Source organism: Gekko japonicus, unplaced genomic scaffold (genome assembly GCF_001447785.1).
Source record: "Gekko japonicus isolate JY-2015 unplaced genomic scaffold, Gekko_japonicus_V1.1 scaffold878, whole genome shotgun sequence".
Taxonomy (NCBI): domain Eukaryota; kingdom Metazoa; phylum Chordata; class Lepidosauria; order Squamata; family Gekkonidae; genus Gekko; species Gekko japonicus.
Window position 1 is genome coordinate 232,354 of NW_015160237.1, and position 6,402 is coordinate 238,755.

The window sequence follows — 6,402 nt, forward strand, 5'->3', positions numbered from 1 at the left end:
CCGCCGAGCCTGCTTCCGTCTCCAGGCCAGTGAGTGAGGTGAGGGGGGGCCACGTCTGTGACGCTTTGGAAGCAAATAAAAGTAGTCAGAAGCTGGGCGAGGCTGTGTCCTTTCCGGTCGTGCAAGACGTCTTTTCTAACATGGAAGAAGAGGGCGGGGGCCCTAGAGTGCAGTCATCCCTCATTCCCCACCCCCACAAGCTCTGCTCTAGTCACCAACCCACCCCCTCCTCCCAATACGGGGCATGGGAGAAGGAGTCCGATAAATGGCCACAAAGGCCATGATCCCTCCACCAGCCGGCTCCACAGCCCCGGGGGCCACGTTTCTGGCTGTACGGGGGGGGGGGAGAGTGTGTTGGGTCCAGAAGCGTTGAGGGGGGCCAGGTCCTCCTGGGCCAGACGTCCGTGGCTTGGGTGGGGTGCCTCCAACCCCACTCCCAAAATATCAGCATTCAGGGGCACCCGGTGACGTTGGGACGGTAGATTAAAGGCACGTTACGGGCCTTTCCACACAATGCATAATTCACCCCAAGACAAAGAGAGGGGCCCTGGCTTAGAGGACTCTGAAAGAGGATTAGACACAATGGTGGTAAGCAGTGGGGTGCTTGTCCGTTAATGATTTGGAGCTGGGAGTAAGCCGTGAAGTGGCTCCGTTTGCAGATGACACTTCAGAGGTTCAGGGTGGTGAGAACCAGGGAGGACTATGAGGCGCCTGTCAACACGGGGCGAGGGGGCGTCAGCGTGGCCACTGAGGTTCAGCGCGGGCAAGTGCAAAGTGATGCACATCGGAGCCAGAAATCCTAATGATAAATACATGTTGATGGTGTTCGAACTGGCGGTAACTGACCAAGAGTCTTGGAGTCCTAGTAGAGAACTCACTTAAGATGTTGACTCAAGTGTGCGACAGCAATAAAAAAGGGCCAGCACTATGCGGGGGGTTATTAGGAAGGGGAATGAAAACAAATCATAATGCCCCTGTATAAATCGACGGCGCAGCCTCATTTGGAGTCCTGTGTAACTTTCTGGTCAACGTACCTCAAAAAAGATAGAGGAATGGAAATGGTGCAGAAAAGGGGCAACTAAAATGATTAAGGGGATGTGTTAGAACTTGAGAAGGGGTGTTGGAATTGCAAAGTTGCTTACACTTCAGCATCCGCGCTCAGATAGAGGCAAGCCTCCGTTCCTGCTCATGCCGGAGACAAATCTACAAGTCAATAGAGAGCTAACTAATCCCTGCATTCGCAACTTTGCAATTCCAACAGGATGGAAGAAAGGTTAAAGAGGTTAGGACTTTCTCGCTTGGAGAAATGATGACTGAGGGGTGACATGATAGAAGTTTACAAAGTTATGCATGGGATAGAGAAGGCGGAGAAAAGTCCTTTTGGCCCAGATAGTAAAGTCAGGAACACACTCAACACGGCAGGCACCTTTCTCACAGAGCTGCATTCCCAAACTCTCCCTTCATCTTGCCATGTGTGTGTTCAGATTGATGTGGGGTTAGGCCAGAACATCTGAGTGGTTCAGGAAACAGGTACGCAATCCCAAGGCCAGCTGCGCATGAGTCCCGTGCCGGGGCCGTGTAGGGCAGGAGCTCCTGAAGGGCGCCTGTGTCCCAGGTGCATGGCAATCGATGGGAGACAAACCGGTGTTTCCCCACCTGAGCCCCAAAGCACAGCATTTTTTCCCACTACAGGGTGGGCACACTAGGAATTGAAAACGCAACAGAGAAAACAGGGAGGAACTCCCTCAGAGAATGAAAAAACAAAGTACAGAAGGGCCTGTGGACTACACAGCCCCATGGGGCAAGGAGCCACTTGCTTGAAGCCCAAAAATTCCTCTTGGGAAGAAGGAGATCGCAACGCAGGAAGGCTTCATGGCCCTTTCTGGGAAATACCTGCAGGGATTGTACAGGTGGCAGATGCAGACAGAGGCTGTTCTGTAAAACGCAGAGGATTGGGCATCCGTGCAAGCAGAAGGCCCCCCTCCAGAGGAAGGATACCAGGCGGAAACATGACCGCCAACTTTCAGTCAGTGCTGGTGAGATCTCAACAGGCAGAGACAGAGAGGGGAAAAGATCTTGGGGTTGTAGTGGATATCTGAATGAAAATGTCAGTGTGTGGCCCTGGTGAAAAAGGCCAACGCCATGCTGGGCATTGTTATGAAGGGACCAGTGTTCCCTCTAAGCTGAGTTAGTGTGAGCCAGCTCACAGTTTGTTAGCCTCCGTCTCACACATTTTTGTCTTCGCTCAGGAAGGGATGGCTCCAGAGCAAACTAATTGATGCAGCAGCCAAAGCGCTCGCTCACAACTTTAATGCCCCAGTAGCTCACAAAGGAGAATGTTTGCTCACAAGACTCCATAGCTTAGAGGGAGCCTTGGAAGGGACTGAAAATAAGACGGCCAGTATTGTAGTGGCCGTGGCTAGATCCATGGTGCAGCCCCCCCTTTTGAAGTGCTCTGTGCAGTCCTGGTGTGCCCCCCTCCCCCCGTCTCAACCAGGCTGCTGCAGAGCTGGAAGCAGGACCGGAGAGGGCAACCCAGGTGACCGAGGGACTTGGAGCTCCTTTGCTGAGAGGAGAGGCTGAAGCATCCGGGACTTCCCAGTGACGAGGAAAAGAGGTGACTAAGGGCAGACATCCATCGTAGAGGTTTATAAAATGATGCGTGAGCTGAAGCAAGGGGAAAGGGGGAGGCTTTTCCTCCATTTCCCTTCCTATGAGAATTTGGGCACAGCCAATGAAATTGACGAGCAGGAGATTCAGGATGGATCGGAGGAAATGCCTCTTGACTCAATGAACGATTAAGCCTTCCATTTGGAATTTGCTGCCAGAGGTGCAGCGACAGCCGTGAGCACAGACGACTTTAAGAGGGGACTACACAAGATTCAGAGGATCCTGGCCATGGCGAGTTAAGGGAACCTCCACATTCAGGCACAGTCAACCTCTGAATCCCAGTGTTAGGAGGCAGCATTAGGGGGAGGCCTTGGCCTCTGTGCCCTGTTTGTTGGCCCTTCCAGACAACTGCTTTGGCCATGGGTGTGGCGCACAATGCCAGACGAGATGGACCACTGGTGTGATTCAGCAGGGCTCTTGTTATGTTCTTAGGATCCAGAGTCCTTTTCTCTATTAACAATAAGCGACTGTCTTCTTGAGCCATGCAATAAAACCACAGTACAAATATCAATAAGAATTACAGAACAATGATAAAAGAAAATTGTGCCACTAGTAAGATTGTAAGAAAGAATTTGGCCACCGATTGCATAACTGCAGGACTAACATGAGCCCACAAAAGGAGAAGATAACTCTGGTTCAGTGGCAAGTTGGTACTTGCTCAGAATGGGAGAGAGCCGAAGCTCTTGCATTCATCGCAGCCTAACAGACCATGATCAGTGGCCTGAAATGCCAGAGGCACAATGGCAGAGGAAGTAGTAGCAAGTTGCGCCCCTTCAGTTCAGCTTTAGGCCAAACATTCAGTCTACCAAGCATAAATGTGTGGCGATTGCTAGGAGCAGAAAGATATTTTCAATATGGAGGGAGACTGGCAGGGTGTGTGTGTGGGGGGATTGAAAGGGAGCGTAACCGTTGAGCTCAAAACTCCTCCGCTCTGATTCTTTCAAGTTTGATTACCCTCTTTTTGATCTCTCTCAATGCTTTGCAATAGCCCATATTGTGGATCATTGTAAGGGAAAGGCAGACACTTGGATTGGCTCTCCACCAGCTTCACTCCAGGCGCTTGAGTACCTTCCCTCAGAAGACAGGCAGAAGTCCTCCACAGGAGTCTGATACGGAAAAGAAGGGGACTTCCGTCACCGCTTAAAAGCAGAAGGCCAAGCCCTACGTCCCCGTGGGCGCTGCAGCACAAAGGGCCCAGGCCTGCACTTGTGGAAGCTTCAGGTGGGAGCAGAAAGCCAGCCAGCTGTGGCGGCCCATGCCCAAGCATGGAACGGAAGCCAAGCCTTCCTCTCCCCCTCAGGCGAGAGGGTTTGACTGGTTGCCAGGCGTGGAGGGGGCCCTGCTGCCGCTGCTGCCGCTGCTGCCGCTGCCCTCATGGCGATGGCGTCGGATTCTCTTTTTCCATTCCAGAGTGTGAATCATCCCCAGTGCTGAGGGCCTGGTGGTGAAATAAGCCGGGTGAAATCCAATATTGATTACTGAGCAAATTCCAGCCCGCTCTCATTACGCAATCCAATTGGTTCTTAATTGGATGTTTGCAGTATCTGGTCACTGGAGTGACTCTCCCCTGCACGCTGTGCCTGTGTGTGTGTGTGCCTGTGCGCGGGCTCTCTCCCCCCTCCTCTGAAGCTGCCTCCCCCCACATATATCCTCTGGACGCCTGGGTGTTGTTGCTACGGGAATGACGGGGTCAGTGGAGACCCCGGGCTCTGGCTGAGCTGCTCCAGAGTGCACGTGGTCGCTGGAGGGGGGGGGGAGAGGAAGGGGTGCCAATGTTTGCGGCATCGCATGGTGCTTGCGGGGGGGGGGCTGTTCGGCTTCTGTGCTGCATTCTGTGTGTGTGTGTCCCTCCCCCGAACACCCCCGCCTCCTGGGTGCTGAATGAAGGAAAAGAGCAGGCAGAGAGGGGACGTTTCCACTGCTCAGTGGGGTGGAGGGGACGGCGGGGTCCCATCATGTCTCCTGGCCAGCCAGGGCTTCCTGCAGGCCCCCTGGGGAGGAGGACACGGGGATCATCCTGGACCCCAAACAGCCCTGCAGCCGGGAGGTGGCGGCAGCGGCGGACCCTCGCCCGGAGGGCCGGCTCTGGCTGCCCCCACCCTGCCCTCTCTCTCCCCCTCAAACCTCTCCTCTTGCATGGAGCCTCACCCTCAGCAGCAACAGAGCCAAAATATGAAACTGCAGCTGCATTTCTGTACCAATAAACCCCTCTTCCCTAATCTAACTTTGTAGTGTGCCCTACTGCTGAAATATGGATTGTAAGGTCCTCGGGGGCAGAAGGCAAACCTTCTCTCTTTTTGTTACAAAGCAGTGTGCATAGTAGATGCTAGCAGGGGTTTCCCTTTTTATGCAATTAAAAAGGTTGCCTAAAGATTAGATAAGCATCTGGAGCAGAGGTCCATCAGTGGCTCTTAGCCAAAAGGTATAGATAGGGACTCTGGGGCAAGTGATGCTCTGTCTTCTTGGTGCTTGGGGGGGGGGGTCAACAGTGGGAGGGGCTTCTAGTGCCCTGGCCCCACTGCTGGACCTCCTGAGGGCCCCTGGTGTTTTTGGCCACTGTATGACACAGAGCGTTGGGCTGGATGGGCCACTAGCCTGATCCAACATTGGCTTCTCTTGTGTTCTTATGAAGCACCCTTGGCCTGCGTCCTGCGCAGAGGAGCGGGAGGTGGCCAGCGGTAGGGGCCTCGTGGATGGGGAACCCAGGCGGCGGCCTCTCAGGGGAGCCGGGCGGGTGGTTGGTGGGCCCAAGGGTTGCTGCCTGGCTCGCCTCCCGCCCCGCCCCCCTCTTGCGTCTGCTGCTGCCCCAGGGCAGGGCTGCTGCCTCTCCTCCCGCCCCCCCTCCTGGGGGCTCTCCCCGGGGCGGTGTAAATATTATTCCAATTACACAGTGAAGTGTGCGCATTAATTATTGAAACATGTCCTCCGTTGCCCTGCGCTGCAATTACCTTCCGATTAAATTAGCCTAGCCCCGTGATGAGTGCATCAATACCCAGTCTGCTGCCCCACCACCATCACTACCACTACTGGGGTCCCCCCAACCTCGGAGGGATGCTCCGTCATGGGGGCAGCCCTCCCTGCTCAGGGGTCCCGTGTGGCCCCCCCTTCGAGGACCCTCCCTCCCAGGCAGAGGGGGACACCAGAGGCAGGCCCTGAGGCCACACCTGGAGGCTCTGGACGGGAGGAGTCCCCCTCTCACAAGGGGGCCCCTGCGGACACGGTGCTGTCGAGGCGAACGGAGGCCGCCTGGTCTCCCTGTGGCCACGAGGAGCCATGATGGCCAAGTGGACTTTCCTGGCTGGGCCAGAGGCAGCCTGCCGGGCCGCCGTCACGGCGACAGAGGAGGGCAGGCAACAGACTGGCCCTGCCAGCATCCATCCGGCTGACTCATTGCAGCAGCAGCAGATGAGGGGTGGGAACTGCCAGCCGTTCTTCCACTGGGTCCGTGTTTCTTGCCGGCCTCCAGCCTGCCCTGGGAGTGGGGGGATCTGCAGGCCTTGGCATGCTCACTGGAGTGGGGCCCCGGGCACAGGCCTCCTGGGAGGTGCTTGGCTTTGTTGGCACCTGGGCTGGGGCTCCAGTGAGCATGCCCGGCTAAGCACGGCCCTCAGGGCAGGCAGAGACCGAGGCTGCCGGCTCTCTCCAGGCAGGCAGCTTTCCCCAGAGCAGCAGAGGCAACGGTCATTTATTTACCAAATCCGCACTCTTCTTTTCTGTCCCTATCACAGGGCC